The sequence below is a fragment of the Armigeres subalbatus genome, chromosome 1 (assembly GCF_024139115.2).
Source record: "Armigeres subalbatus isolate Guangzhou_Male chromosome 1, GZ_Asu_2, whole genome shotgun sequence".
Classification (NCBI taxonomy): Eukaryota; Metazoa; Arthropoda; class Insecta; order Diptera; family Culicidae; genus Armigeres; species Armigeres subalbatus.
This window is the reverse complement of record NC_085139.1, coordinates 295,700,628-295,716,596: the sequence shown is the minus strand read 5'-3', so window position 1 is coordinate 295,716,596 and position 15,969 is coordinate 295,700,628. Positions and strand designations below refer to the sequence as shown.

At 38.4% G+C, this 15,969-nt stretch overlaps 1 protein-coding gene across 3 annotated transcripts in view; it reads right to left on the bottom strand.

Annotated features, from left to right (window-relative positions):
• Nucleotides 1–15,969, bottom strand: part of LOC134207759 (uridine phosphorylase 1) — a 137,091-nt gene that overhangs the window by 30,779 nt on the left and 90,343 nt on the right. The window lies entirely within an intron of this gene.

The following is a 15,969-nucleotide window of genomic DNA, read 5'->3' as shown; positions in this document are numbered from 1 at the left end:
GAAAAGCGTCCCGCGAAACGTCCCGCGTTCAACTTATTTCTAGATAATGTCCCGCGAAATACAGAAAAATAAAATACATTATGAACTATTACTTAGTATTTTAAAAGAAATTATTAGATTTTTAAAATGAATAATTTTGACTAAGACTAACGTTTTGCAAGGCAATCATATGGATCATAGAAATCAAGATTAAAATGTTCTTTTGTAACTCAGACTAAATTATCTCTATAGTTTTGTAGGGATTGGACATGAGTGCCAGATGTGTGAGTGACAGATGAGCGGTATCAGCTTCAGTTTTGTGATGTATTTCGCGGGAAGAAGTAATGCTTCCGAGCTGCTGCGGATCGAGCAGCAGCTGGAGACGGCTGATTCGGATGAGGCCGTCTCCTCCGAACACGACAAGTTTGTTTTACCCAAGCCTTGTATACTGGGATTCTTGTAAGCAGATTTTGCCTCCATGTATTTCCTGCTGCGTAATTGCTTGGATTTCGACACGGAATGTCCAAATTTCCACTCCATTTAAATGCCATGCGGACCAATATCTTGCAGAAAATCTACCCAAGTTAGAATACGACCTTTACTGTGTTATCGATAGCAGTGTTGGGAAAAACCCAAATTCTTAAATCTCATCCAAAATTTAAATCAAGCGCGAGTCGAACAACACCCGACTCATGGCACAGAGAATCGTTCATGATTCGCCTCGCGGTTTGCATCGTTGCTTGATTTCTACGTGTTATTCTCCGCTGAATCAATCAAATTTACTTTCTTTGCTTAAAACAATGGAAAAAATCAATAGGTAACATAAAATACGCTTTTATTGGGTTTTGGTGCTTTTTGAAGCGAAAACCCTTTTGGCGAATAAGCGGAACGATGCGATTCTGCATGCAAAACTCAAGCACGATGATCTCCCTGCAGAATCGCAAGCAATCTGAAATGGGACGGAATTTTTGATTTTCTGAGCAGATATCTATTCAGTCTCACCTGTTTGGAAATAAATTGGAACAAAAACCGTGGACCATACTCCTGAAAGCGAAAGCTACAACCAGAATAGAGTTTTAGAAAAATATGATCTAATTAATTCATAATCACAATACATATCTACTTTTGTTAGGTATTTTAGAAACAGTAATTTAGGTTATTCGGAAAATAATTTTCGAGATTCGAAATCATTGCTTCTATCGCTACAAAAAAATCTAACAAAATTCTATACACTAGACGATCAACAGGTGAAAGTCATTTAACTGCAACGCAGTTTAACAGTTTTACAGTTATCGGACAGGGATCCGCTAAACTTCAAAATTATACGTAACTCCATGGCAGCTACACATTCAACGTTTGAAAAAAGCTCTGACTTCTAAAATGAGTTGCCGTTATAGCGAACCCTACAGGGAAAGGTGTGCCGCGGTCACCATATGTAACGGAGTGGAAATGTCCCGTCCCATATGAATCGGACTTCTTTTTTTTACCACCAGTCAGAAATGGATTATCCCACCGCTGTCACCATATGTAACGAACTTCCCTTTTCCGTATTGTTCACGTACAAATGAACTATGAAGCGTTCTAAGCCGAAGGCGCGGCACTGGTCTTTCGGTTTTTCTAGTTCAAACACTCAACTACGGTTAGAATAAAACTTTATTAACTTGTTTGTACATTTAGGGGTAACGGCTCAAACCTTGGCCCATTATGCTACGGTTAAGCACATTTATCGTTATAAATCTTCATATATTGCATTTCCAACCAGAATTATTCCACCAGCCAGCTTGCTTACATTTGGTTTTGACGCCAAATAGCAAAAGACGACGATAAATGTCCGCAATATCTCACTTAAACCAGCGAAAGTCTCGAGAGAAATGGACAAAAGATCGGCATCCTTGTCCCTATCATGTGGATAATTTTTCAGCCCACTTGGGACGAGTGAGTGTTGATTTCGAACATACGAGAGATAAAGATGGGTTGCTTTTTCTAGTACCAGTCATTTTGCTTGCGTTAAATAAAGGCAGCATGCAAACAAATGGAGAAAATCAAATCATCTTATTGAGCGTGAATTCTAATTGGTTGCATGTAAAATACTACCACACTGACTGTTAGAGTGCGTTTCAGAGGTTTCAGATTCCCCCAAATAGCACGCTTACCAAGGACATGCTAACGAAAATACTATTATATGAATCGTTTATTTCCCAAATATTTACCATACTTGCAAGTGTACAAGTTTAAAAAAATGAAAACTATATTAAAAACTGCATTTGCAAAAAGGCTACATGTTCTAGCCCTCATGTTGTACCTTCAAACAAATTGCATACGTTGATTATTTACTGCCGCATAATTTTGAGATTTACTGCTAGTTGAAACCATGGCAGTTGTGTTGCTCTCGCTCTTGCGATACTCTCCAAGAAACTTTTTTCCAAAACGTAAACAACGCTTTAGGTGGGGATGATGCATAACGCACTACTAAAGAAAGCCAATTGTAAAACTTATTCTAGGCAATTCCTTGCTTTGTACTGTGCATAAACAGTTATAACTGTGCCAACTACCTGATATTATTACACAATTATTCATAAATAAAATTATTGGATGCTTGTTTTTAACTCTGCCTGCATTGAAGTTTTATGATTGGTACGTGCGTTTGATTCCACTCCTCTCTATATCGATCAGCTGTTGTGAATTCTCTCAAAACTCTCAGGTGTTTCAACTTCCCGAGTTGAAAGAATACTTTTCGGTATCATTTTACAGATCAAAATACTTTTTGCAAGCAATAGTAAATCAAAATTATGATGAAGGTATTTGTCAAGTAATTTGATTTGAAATTAGTCACATGAAATGACGTTGAAAGTTTATCTAGTGAAACATACGATCCATTGTATCTTTCCATTATGATTTGAGAAAATGTTTGTAGGATTCGTGCGAAAGATGATAAAACTAAATATTCTTACACTAATTTAATCATTTATTTGCGAAATTATGAAGAAAATGGTGTATCGAACCACGAAAGGTTGATGCTTGAATCGCTTTTGCTTGAATCGTGTTTGGAAGCCGTAAGGTAGGCAATTATTTTTGGTATGTTCTGCGAATGAAAGCGATTATATCGTGATTCGAGAAAAGCATCATGAGGGCCCATTTACAAACTACATGATGTTTCTTGTACTTGTCTGAGCGTTAAGGACTTTATAAATTTCAGAATCCTACCATACATATGAAGCATTACTAGAGGCTTGGTGTGGGTTGAGTTTAGCGTTATGTAATTTGCGAATGAAACTTAACCGCTGAGTGGATTAACCTGTTTTAACAAAAATTCTTAGCAACCTAATCGCAAGCATCGGATATTCTATCTGCAGCTTTCGGTTATTTTCTCCAGTACGGGTTATTGGTGAGAATGTTTTGATTTTAGAGTTTCACCTATACTAACGTAGTGCTACAAATCGAAAGCACATACCACCATTTGGCTACGGGTGCCCCCAGTATTGTCCAAAAAAGTTTTGGTTAATTATGTCGCTATACTAATGGAAATTGTGAAATAAAAATGATATCTGACATAGTGTGGTTGTTATCCATTCATCTGATGTGCGAAAGCAGGTATGTTCATTCAGAAAACTCTTTTATTGGGCAAAAGAAAAACTCTAGTACAGCCAGTCTGCATAAGTCAACGAAACATGGCTGCTAAAAACCGAGTCAAAGTGATTTTCACGCAAGATAAATGCTTGTAATAGTTTAAGAAGTGTATAAATCTAGAGTTATGAAGCAGATATATGTTTGATACACTTTTCTATAGAAGCAGTGGTTAATATCTCCCTACAAATCGACGTATTATCACTGAAATATTGATTAATTTGCGTGAAGAGCCAATGTTACATCCAGGGCCAACATTACCGCCGGTTACCCTATAAACTTTTTTTACATTTCAGCACTTATTTATTACAATTATTACAATTAACACTTTCGTATAATTATAAACCCGAATATTTTCGTTTTTACAAACTTTTGCACTATTTTCCGTATGGCAATGTCTTTCCTAGAGATACTAACACTTTTTGTTTATCGATACTTATTCTGAGACTCTAACACCGATTTTTCGATTTTTACCGCGACGGAATATTTAACTGTTCACTTTTATCTTTTTCAAGAAGTTAATTAATTTAAACTTAGATCTCGATTCGTGCACTAGTCACGAGTGACGAGGTGTCTAAGGGACAACCCTGATTCAATTGGAGTGTTCGGTAGGCCGGCTAGGGAAACCTAGAAAGCGCCGAATTCCAATAAAGGTGCTGCTGAATATTTGGGACTGACCCCGAGCTTGGAAAAGCGCACGGTATATATAGTCAATCCGAGTTCTAAATTTCATAATGATTTCATGAATTGTATCATACTGGACTTTGGACCCCACGAAAGGTCCGAGAATCCCTTAATAACGTAATCATTTTCTTCATCCCACATTTATCTGTTCAGACTATGTGGTTTTAATTTCAACTTCGTAAATATCCTCAATTTTTAGCTTCCATTCATTACTCAACTTTGCATTCTTTATGGATGCTCCCTAAAGTTCTCTTGCACGAAATGCTTAATCAGCTTATTTGAAAAATCCATAAATTCCGAAACAACTTCCTTTTTTTCCAAATTTTTACAATAGTTATTTAATTTCTTGTCATAAATTAGCTAATTCAGCCTTAATATTGGACTTCCATACTTTACGAAACTATGCCCCCTTTTTTGGATGTCCCCTTTGAAATTTTCTTGGAAAAATTCTGTTCTCTTTCCACTCTCTGAAACTCTCTTATTTCGAGCACACATTCAAGTGGCTACTTCAATTTACTGATGTATTAATTCATATATTTTTTTGTATAAAATGAGTATCTCTAAGTCCTGCCCCTTTCTTTACACCTAAACTTGAACATTGCTGTCTCCCAGAGCAATGTTCAACAAGTCCCAAAATGTTTCATAATGCATGATACTACTAAACCAACGGAGTTGTGAAAATTATCACTTTAAAATCAGTATTCGAACCCAGCATGGGTTCTTTGTAAAACAGCGCACCATACCGCCGAGCTATTAACAGCTACCGCTTGTATTACTCTTTGATTTTAAGTATACTCTTAAAAATCAATCAATCAATATTTTTCTCTTTCTTTCAACTGGACTTTTTATTAAATTCCCCTTTCCCAAAAGAATCATTACCACTTCGGGTCGGCTCTTCCTTTTCCGAACCACTCAGACCCCAATATCAATATTTCCTTTCAAGTTTATATTGGTAAGAACAAAATCATGTTCTCTCTGTTTTTCATACTGGGCAACAAACCCCTTTAGATCAATACACCTGTATACGTGTATGTAGATTCAATGAAGACTCTTATTGTCTCTATCATTTTGGCTAAGTTATTATTCCGCGCTCCTCACCGAAACAAATTCTTACTTTAGTGTCCTATACATATGCGCCAATGCATCATCATCAATGACGATCGCGGCTATGTACCGCTATATCGTACACTGTCCAATATGTGAGCACGTTTGAACATGTCAATCCACCGCGCTCTAGTTAAGTAAATCTGACTAAGCTGTTTTCGACGGTTTCGCCAAACCGTGATAAGGGTATGCGATATTTCACTTAACTTTTAAATTGATGAAAAGTAAATTAACCCAACAATTCCAACATGCAACATTTTTAATTTATGTTGATTGCTTAAATTACTTTGCGTTGAGTAATTTAATATATTCGGCCTTGTTTTTACAATATCTCACTGCCATCAGTGTTCAAAATTGTTTTAGGAAGGTGTCGGCACATAAGGCTGTGCACCGTTAATCGAACAATTAGCAAACTAAGCCTTAGTAACAAATAAAAATAGAAAGATTTGATTTAAGCGTATTACTAAAACATATTAAACTATGATTTTTTTTGTCCCGCGCTCACACAAAATTTATCTGGTCACATTAGTTAAATTAGAATTGTGCATGATATCTTTTTTTTGTCTTTATTAGCGAGACTTTCAGCCCTGGGCTGGCTCGTCTCGTGCATGATATCTTATTTCCATGTTATCTATGCAATTAATAGTTTTTCGAGCTACCCCTTTATCAAATTTGTCAAATGTGACAAGAAATTAGACATCTAAGAACGAATTTATTTTCGCCAATTTTATGTAGGGGAACTAGGTTTAAAATGCGCCAGTCAGCTAATACGAGCCATTGCATTTTCTGGGTTAATAGACTAAATTAAGTTACAAAACCGATGGTACCCGAACAGGAGCGACGACCTCAATAACAGAAATTGGTATGATTTAGCCTTGCATAAGAGGTAAAATACCAAAAAATAATCCCAAAAACTTATATGCAGAATACTTGAGGCATACCATGCTTAGGTATTTCAATAATAAACGAATAATAATCGGTTATGCATTTGGTATTGAAATTCAATTCAATAACTGAGTTTGTTATGGCTTAAATATTGTACAATGTACATATTAGTTTTTGGTATTATTCCTTTGGTATTTTACCTCTTATGCAGGGCTAGTTCATAACAGAGTATGGTATCAATAACAGAATTAAGTATTATTGAGCCAATTTCTCCTGCTCGGGTAGCTACGCCTAAGCATGTTTTTAGATCAACAAATTAAAAATAATAGTAAAGACATCTATAATATTTTTTTTAAAATAAATTTGTTTTTTTTTCGCCTTTTGATAAAATTTAAGCTTCCGTTCCCTTAAGGATTTTCCACTAGATAAAAACATTTTTCCAATAATCTTTGCACATGTCTGGAAAAACAAATTAGTAAAGATTGTGCCGAGTTACTAAAAAGTTAACTTTACTACATTTTTCATAGTAAAACACACATTTTAATAAAACCTCTGCATGCAGGATAAAACGTGCCCGTCTGATGTGCTTGACTATGCTGCCGCTAACCGCAAGTCGAGCACATCTGTATATGGGCGTCCATATACAGATGTGCTCGACTTGCGGTTAGCGGCAGTATGGATGTAATAGTTTGAAAAGGGCTTGTGCCAATAACAATTTATTTTTAAATAATTATCAATTAAAAAGTAAAACAGTAATAATTGAAAAGTGAGAAAATAAAAGTGAAAAGTAATGAGTGAGAAGTTATGAGTGATGAAAAGTGAGAAGTGAGAAATAACAAGTGCCTACTTCTCACTTGAACTGAGAATTACACTAAAAAGCCCTCAATAGTTTTATAATCAATCGTGAATTGTAAGCTGAGATTTGAGATATGAGAACTGAGGAGTGAGATGGAAGAAGCGAGAAAAAAGAATGAGTATTGATAAGTGAGAAGCGATATGCAAGCAGTAAGAAGTGCGAAATAAGATGTGATCAGTGAAAAGCGAGAAGCAAGTAGTGAAGTGAGAAGTAATAAGCGAGATACTTTGTGTGAGAAATGAGCAGTAAAAAATCATGAAGAGGAATATGACAATTGATAAATGGGATGAGAGTAGTGAGAAACGAAACGTGAGAGGTGCAAGGAACAAGGAGTGAAATTGCAAAATAGAGAACAAAAAGGCAAGAAAAGAGACGAAGGGAGAGTAGTTATTAATATGGAGACTACTCAGAATAGAGTTTTTTCAGCATAGATTTTTGGGCATCCAAGAAATCCCTGGAGTAAGGGCTAAAGATCTACAAGCGTAGCTGAAGATCAATCGGACTGTTTCAATTATGGCACATGTCCTTCTGGATGTGTAGAATAGAATGAGATAACGTAAAGAGATTCTTAGTCATTCAAGAAATTCCTGCAGTTATGCCACAAGATCTACTTGCGTCATTAAAGATGTATCGGACTGTTTCAAATGTGGTACATGCCCTTTTGGATGTGTAGAATAGAATAAGTCAACGGCAGAGGTTTTCGGACATCCAAGAAATCCCTGGAGATAGGTCCTCAGATCTACACGCGTAACTAAAGATCAATCGGACTGTTTTAAATGTAGTACGTGCCCTTTTGGATGTGAAAAATAGAATAAGTCAACGGCAGAGGTTTTCGGTCACCCAAGAAATCCCTGGAGTTAGGTCCTCAGATCTACACGCGTAACTAAAGATCAATCGGCCTGTTTCAGTTATGGCACATGGCATTTGAATGTAAAGACTAGAATAAGCTATCGAAAGAGATTCTGGGTGGGTTCGGAGACGAGCCAGCCTCGGGCTGAAAGTCTCCTTAATAAAGACACAAAAAAAAAGAAAAAGATTCTGGGTCATTCAAGAAATCTTTGGAGTTTGGCCTTGAGATCTATACGTATCACTAAAGATGTATCGGACTGTTTCAAATGTGGTACCTGCCCTTTTGGATGTGTAGAATAGAATAAGTCAACGGCAGAGGTTTTCGGTCATCCAAGAAATCCTTGGAGTCCTCAGATCTACACGCGTAACTAAAGATCAATCGGACTGTTTTGAATGTGGTACATGACATTTTGGATGTGTAGAATAGAATAAGTCAGCGGCAGAGCTTCTTGATCATCCAAGAAATTCCTTGAGATTGCCACACAGGTCTGCACGAGTAACCGAAGATAAATCGATTGATTTTAAATGTGGTACATGCCCATTTTGAATTATAGAATATGATGTATCTACGGCATAGGATGTCGGTTATCCAAGACATACCTAGAGCAAGGCCTTAAGATCTACTACAGTACAAAGAGAATTGCCCTTTGTGGTGCATAGGCACAGGGCCTGTATCATATTTAAAATCATCCAATTGCTCTATGGTTACTTATGTAGATCTAAACGCCTTATTCCAGGGATTTTTTTGGACAACCAAGAATTCATACTTTGGATACATTATATTCTATGCATCAAAAAGGGCATGTTCCATATTTGAAACAATTCAAGTAACCTTTGGTTACGCATGTAGATTTAAGGCCTTATTCCAGGAATTTCTTGGACGACCAAGAACCTATGCTTGGAACGCATTCTATTCTATGCATCAAAAAGGGCATGTACCGTATTTGAATCAATCCAAGTAATCTTTGGTTCCGCATGTAGACCTAAAGGCCTATTCCAAGGATTTCTTGGATGGCCATGAACTCATACGATGATCACATTATATTCTTTGTATCACAAAGGGCAAGTCCCATATTTGAAACAATCTAAGAAATCTTTAAATCAAAGACCTATTCCATGGATTTCTTGAACGACCTAAAACCTATGCTGGGTACGCATTCTATTATATGTGTCATGAAGGACATGTACCATGTTTAAAACAGTCCGATCGATTTTTTTATGCTCCTATAGACCTTATGGCCTTGATCCAGAGATTTCTTGGACTATCAAAAAAACTATGATGTGAACACATTCCATTCTACGTATCACATAGGGCATATATAACATTCGAAGCAGTCCGATAGATCAGCGGTTCTCAACCTTTTTCTTGAGAGGTACCCCATTGAACTTTTGCATTTTGCCCCCATGTTTTTTTTGCTGTAAATGAAAATAATCGTAACTCTTAGGATATATGAAAAATGGACCTGAAAACTAACGGAATTATGGCTCTCCATAAACTTTTCTGAAATTTTAATTTTGTTTGAAACTTCCCATTTCAATTTAAGTTTATACATCGAGCATCTTACAGAGCTTTTTTTAACTATTGCAGGCTTCCGAGCCTCTTGAAACTAGGATTCCGCGCCTCTTCCGAGAGAACCTTCCAAGCCTCTTGAAGAAAGGCTTCCGAGTCTCTTAAAAGGTAGTTTTCGAGCCACTTAAAAAGAGGCTTTCGAGCATCTTGAAAGGACGCCTTTGAGCTGCTTGAAAATATGCTTCCAAGCCTCGAAGAGAGGCTTCCGAGCCTCTTGAAAGGAGGTTTCCGAGCCTCTTGAAAGGAGGCTTCCGAGCCTCTTGAAAGGAGGCTTCCGAGCCTCTTGAAAGGAGGCTTCCGAGCCTCTTGAAAGGAGGTTTCCGAGCCTCTTGAAAGGAGGCTTCCGAGCCTCTTGAAAGGATGCTTCCGAGTTTCTTGAAAGGAGGCTTCCGAGCCTCTTGAAAGGAGGTTTTCGAGCCTCTTGAAAGGAGGCTTCCGAGCCTCTTGAAAGGAGGTTTCTGAGGCCTCTTGGAAGGAGGCTTCTGAGCCTCTTGGAAGGAGGCTGAGCCTCTTGAAAGGAGGCTTGAGGCCTCTTGAAAGGAGGCTTCTGAGCCTCTTGAAAGGAGGCTTCTGAGCCTCTTGAAAGGAGGCTTCCAGGCCTCTTGAAAGGAGGCTCTGAGCCTCTTGAAAGGAGGCTTCCTGAGCCTCTTGAAAGGAGGCTTCCAGGCCTCTTGAAAGGAGGCTTCTGAGCCTCTTGAAAGGAGGCTGAGCCTCTTGAAAGGAGGCTTCTGAGCCTCTTGAAAGGAGGCTTCCTGAGGCCTCTTGAAAGGAGGCCTGAGCCTCTTGAAAGGAGGCCTGAGGCCTCTTGAAAGGAGGCTGAGCCTTTTGAAAGGAGCCTTCCGCGCTTGTTGGAAGGGGCCTTCCGGGCCTCTTGGAGGGGGCCTTCCGAGCCTCTTGAAAGGAGGCTTCCGAGCCTCTTGAAAGAAGGCTTCCGAGCCTCTTAAAAGGAGGCTTCCGAGCCTCTTGAAAGGAGGCTTCCGAGCCTCTTGAAAGGAGGCTTCCAAGTGTCTTGAAACACCTTACGAGCCATTTTATGGAAGGCTTCCGAGCCACTTGAAAGGAGGCTTCCGAATTCCAAGCATCTTGATGAGAGGTTTTCGAGCTCTTGAAAGGAGGCTTCCAAGATTCTGGAAAGGATTCTTCCGTGCCTATTGAATTGCAGCTTTTGAGCCCCCGAAAGGAGGCTTCGGAGTATCTTGAATAAACACTTTTAAGCCTTCCGAGCCTCTTGAACGGCCTCTTTTTATCCACTTTAAGGAGGCATAGGAGTATCTTGAATGGACGCTTCACAGTCTCTTGCAGGACCAAATCGAGCCTCCTAAAGAGAGGCTTCAAGCCTTTTGAATGGAGGCATCCAAATCTAGATTTTAATCAAGAATCATATTATTCAACATTCTGTTTTGATCAGGTAGATTGCATAGAAGATTTTTAAAATTTGTTCGTTCGAGGTTTTGCCCTTTTGATCTTTCGTCATGCTCATTCATTGTACTGGTTGTGGAGGGCAGGATTCAATAGGCCATGATTTACTAATCGCGCATATCACGTACGAGACAAAGTTTTTAAATAAAATAAAAAAACAAAATTATCAAAACTTTATCAATAAGTTTTGATAAAAAATATAATTCATCCGCTATTACGCATTTTTGTCCGAGGTACCCCCTGGGCCCAGCGAAGGTACCCCCAGGGGTACATGTACCCCAGGTTGAGAACCGCTGCGATAGATCGTTGGTTACTCATGTAGAGCTTAAGATCTCACTCCAGGAGTTTCTTGGAAGCGTGATACATGTACCGTGAACAGAAAATCGTGATATGGGTCCGTAATGCACAAGCTAACATGCGCCCACCAAGTAAGTTAAAGAATGAATATATTTTGTATTCTTACATCAATTAGTAAATTTAGCAAAAAAAAAGTAATTAACGTTTCATAAGCTTTCATTGCAGTGGAAACGAGAATAGGGTTTTTCATAAATTGATACTTGATTCTTCTGTCAGTTCACTGCTGTTTGTTTACACGGAAGAAATAAACTACCCAATAGTGAGTTTAATTCACCCAACCTCGAACATCCGTACGGGAAGCCAAAATTGAGTAAGTAGGGTCGAAGTAGTTTGCCTTTACTCCCATGTTAAAAAAGTACCCAACGGAAAATTTATTGACCCAAATTTAAGTTTAATTCACTCAATTTAGACCTCAGGTAATAAAACTCAAAATTGGCTTCCCGTATTGAACTGGCGTCGTTGGATTGTTTGGCTCTTTTGTTTTTGACAACAAAAGAAAGAGTGGATGAAAGCGAAGAGAAAAAATAACTCAAAAGTAAGTTTAAAAGTACTCAATTTTGGGTACTTTTTTTCTTCCGTGTACATTTTTAGGCTGACGCGTTTTAGCTTCAGGGTGGCCCGTATCAACTCGCATGGTTTGAATTTGCACGAAAATGCAGCGCTTCAAAATAAAATCGTTTTCTCGGAATATAATTGGTTTTTCGTCCAAATTTTTATTCCGTATTATAGATGGTAAGTTAAATTATTGGTTAACACATTGGAAGTACATAATTTCGACCATTATCATCGTTAAATTCGAAGATTTGCTTAGGGGGCACATATTTAGCATCCCTCCCCTACGAATATTAGGTGCCTATATTTTGAGTAGCTATTTGATAAAACTTTCCATGAGATTTTTGGAAATTTTCGTTTGAGAAATCTTTAGACACCTTGGAAAATTCCTCTACAATATCTGGATTATATAGCCGTTGTGATCAAAACACGTCATAACCACTCCTAGAGTTGGTCGACATAAATAATCCGGTTTAATTATCTTATCAACACTAACCAACGAACGCCTTTCGAACGTTTCGAGCATGATTCCGTACATTTGTTCTTGTCGATAGCAATATTGTTGTCACCGTCAGCAAACTTTGCAAACAGGAAATAGCCCGAAACGCGAAATCAAAATCAAAGCAAGCGCGCCGCCGTTACCACCATCGCGGTGGCCTGTGCTCTTTTTTTCTGCGAGTATTCGGGATGGTAGGGCAAAATGCTCCTCTGAAAGAAATGAATCGGTTTCTTTATAGGCTTCAGGATAAAAACATTAATATAATCTGCTTTGTGAAATTTTGAACTACATCTATCCATCGAGGCTGAAGCGATCACATCACATAGTGGTGATGAATGGCGCAAATACACTGACGTTCAGTAGTGACGATGTAAACAAGTTATTATCAGTTACATAGGTCAACCATGCCAATCTAATTAGATTAATCGTTTACTTCGCTGGAATAAGAATGGAGGCTTGAGCGTAAACACTATATTTTAACGATCGGCTCCTTTCGTACGAGCCGCGTTTTAACGATTTTTCTCTAGTTCCAAGATTGAATCGAATTCCGATACTACAGCAATATCCTCAATGAATGATGACGAGGAGACTACAGCTGGTGAACCGGTTTGACTGTCGTGTTGCAGTCGATATTAGCATAAGGAGATGAACCAGACATCGGTGGCAAATCTTGCCATTCATATCATCATAATCACACATAATGAATGATACATATACATAGTTCTAGTTCGAGGAAAGTTCCTACTGATTGTATTTCTTCTTCGCGTGGTGGCCAACCGCGTCATTCCGTTTGATTCAATCTTTTGCTCGCAATAATCAACTTGCTTCTTCCATTACAACAACATGTTTGTACATTTATACGTTTGTGTATCTGATTGGCTGTTGATTGTGAGGAGCCAGGCCAGACCAGGCAAGGCTGAACAAATTCCAAATTTGGGGGCTCGTCATCGACAGCACGAGGTACGGCACATGTTCTGTTATCTTGCAGCTGCGGAAGGCATACAAGTGATGACGGAATGCGCACTTCACTGAGCTTGAACTTGAGGGTAGGGGTGTTGTTTATACAACCGTTGTTAATATTTATTGTGCGTGAGGGAAGAGAGTGGCAATGAAACTGTGGCCGAAGATTGCTCTACATTCATAAACTTACCTTTAGATAAGTCTATAAAAATTTATGGACCAATAATTCGTCTTCTATTTAGGTACTTTTAGGTGCAAATCAGCAATGAAAGCTTATAACGTAGCTTCTAATTAAGCGACTGTTCATAAATTATGTAACACTCAATTCGGCTATTGTATATTTCCTCATCGTAATACGTTTTAGAAGGAAAATTCAGCTGCTAACCGCCTTCCACTCTAAGCATTTGTAAAGAAATAATTATTTATTTTCAAACTAAAGCTGAAGCGGCATGTGCAGTTCATAAGAGAAGAATTCATTATGCTTGTTCCATTGCACAATGGGAAAGAATGTCCATAACGCGATTAAATTCAATATCTCGGTTCGGTATGGGCGGATTGCGCTGAAATTTTGACACGAATCAAAAACTTTCTGGGGAATCGTTCAAAGGTGGTTAAGTTCTCTGCACGAAGCTGCAAGACCTCGTTTTACCCTCAATTCCCAACATCGTGCAATAAATAGAGCTTACATAACAGGATTTTTGGCAAAAAAAATCTATAAAAATTGAACTTAACAATTGAACTTAACACCCTTTGCACGATTCCTCAGAAAGTCCTACGATTTGTGTCAAAATTACAGCTTAATCCGCCTGTACCGAACCGAGATATTGAATTTATTCTCGTTATGGACATTTTTCCCATTGTGCATTGCCTTTAAGACGCTAAAATGTAGGATTACTGAATACAAGAACAAAATCAAAACTACCAAACTGAAAAATCTTTATATCTTTTCTCCTTCTTCTATCTTCTATATATAAAAATGAGTTTAAATTTCTTTTGAGGCAATACAATTCATGAACGGATGGACCGATTTCCAAGATTTCCTCACTAACAGATTCGTATTGAGATAAAAAAACCCAGATTTTCCACCTAGCGGTGATGATGCCTTTCTCGTGCGGGAAAAAAATAGTATTTTGGGCATTACTTCTGAGCCCATCGGGCCAATTTTCAATGGGAAATAATGAGACAAGATTCTGCGTCAGACAAGAATGCAACCTGTTGCAAGGAAATCGGTTCAGAGTAAGTGCATTAAAAGTGAGATAGATTTTTTTACGCGCTTTTTTCTGAGAAAAAGTATTTTGGCCATAACTACCAATCCCATTGTCCGATCCGTCCAATTTTCAATAGGAAACAATGGGACAGAATATTGCGTCGAATGCAGCCTGTTGTGAGGGAATCCGTTTAGGGTAAGTGCATTAAAAGTGAGCTAGACTTTTTTACGCGCTTTTTTATGAGAAAAAGTATTTTGGCCATAACTTCCAAGCCCATAGTCCGATCCGGCAAATTTTCAATAGGAAACAATGGGGAAGTATACTGCGCAACCTGTTGCGAGTAAATTGGTGGAGGGTAAGTTCAAAAAAGTGAGCTAAACTTTTTGCTCTTTTGGTGCGCACACACACACACACATACACACACACACAGACATCTCCTCAATTCGTCGAGCTGAGTTGATTGGTATATATCACTATGGGTCTCCGGGCCTCCTATAAAAAGTTCATTTTTGGAGCGAACATATAGCCTTTACGTATACTTAGTATACGAGAAAGGCAAAAAGGCAAAAAGGGGCCGTCCAGAAACCACGTGGTCATATATGGGGGGAGGGGGGGTTTGGAAAATGACCACGATAAGCCACATGGGGGGAGGGGGGGTGTTGCTCTCGAACCACGTGGTTTTTTTTACACGAAAAACTTTTGGGGAATAACAACAGCGGTTTAAAAAATACAAAGCATCAAAATTTAATGATTTAATCCAGGCTATTGACATCCTATTGTTTAGCCCATCGCCAGATCGTAGCCAGGGTGTCCCGGGCTATAATTTTTTTTCATACTGCGCTTCAATGATGACAGCGGGCTATGTCTATTGATGATGATGACACCGTGCTTGACACCGGCTCGATTTAATCATTGAACGCAAAACGAGATGATGCCAACTCAGCGTTAAAAAGACATAGGTGTGCATCGGAAAAAAACGGTAACGAAGCGTCGGTCGCAACGCCGATGCATATCTGCGTTATTTGACCATCTTAGCCTTTGATCCTATTTCCAGAAAAAAAAAATAACGGAAAAACAGGTTGCGATTCAGTCTTAATTTCCACAAAAAAAATTGGAAAGGAAAAATGGAAAAATATATTTAAAATTTTTCGCCGCACCACGCCACCGCCGCAGATGGTTTTTGGCATCACGCCGCCGACACTTTTGCATCAGCGGACTGCAACTACAATTTTGAAAATTGTTCATGTTTTTACAAAATGTACAATGAGAGTTCATGTTTTTACGAAATGTAGGAAATGAACTGTGTATAACAAGTTTTCAACAATTCCTGACGATATTCAATTTTTCAATAGTTTAGTGCGTTTATTTAATTTTTTCTAATGAGTCATTAGTTCATACTTCCTGACCACTTTTCGTGACGGTC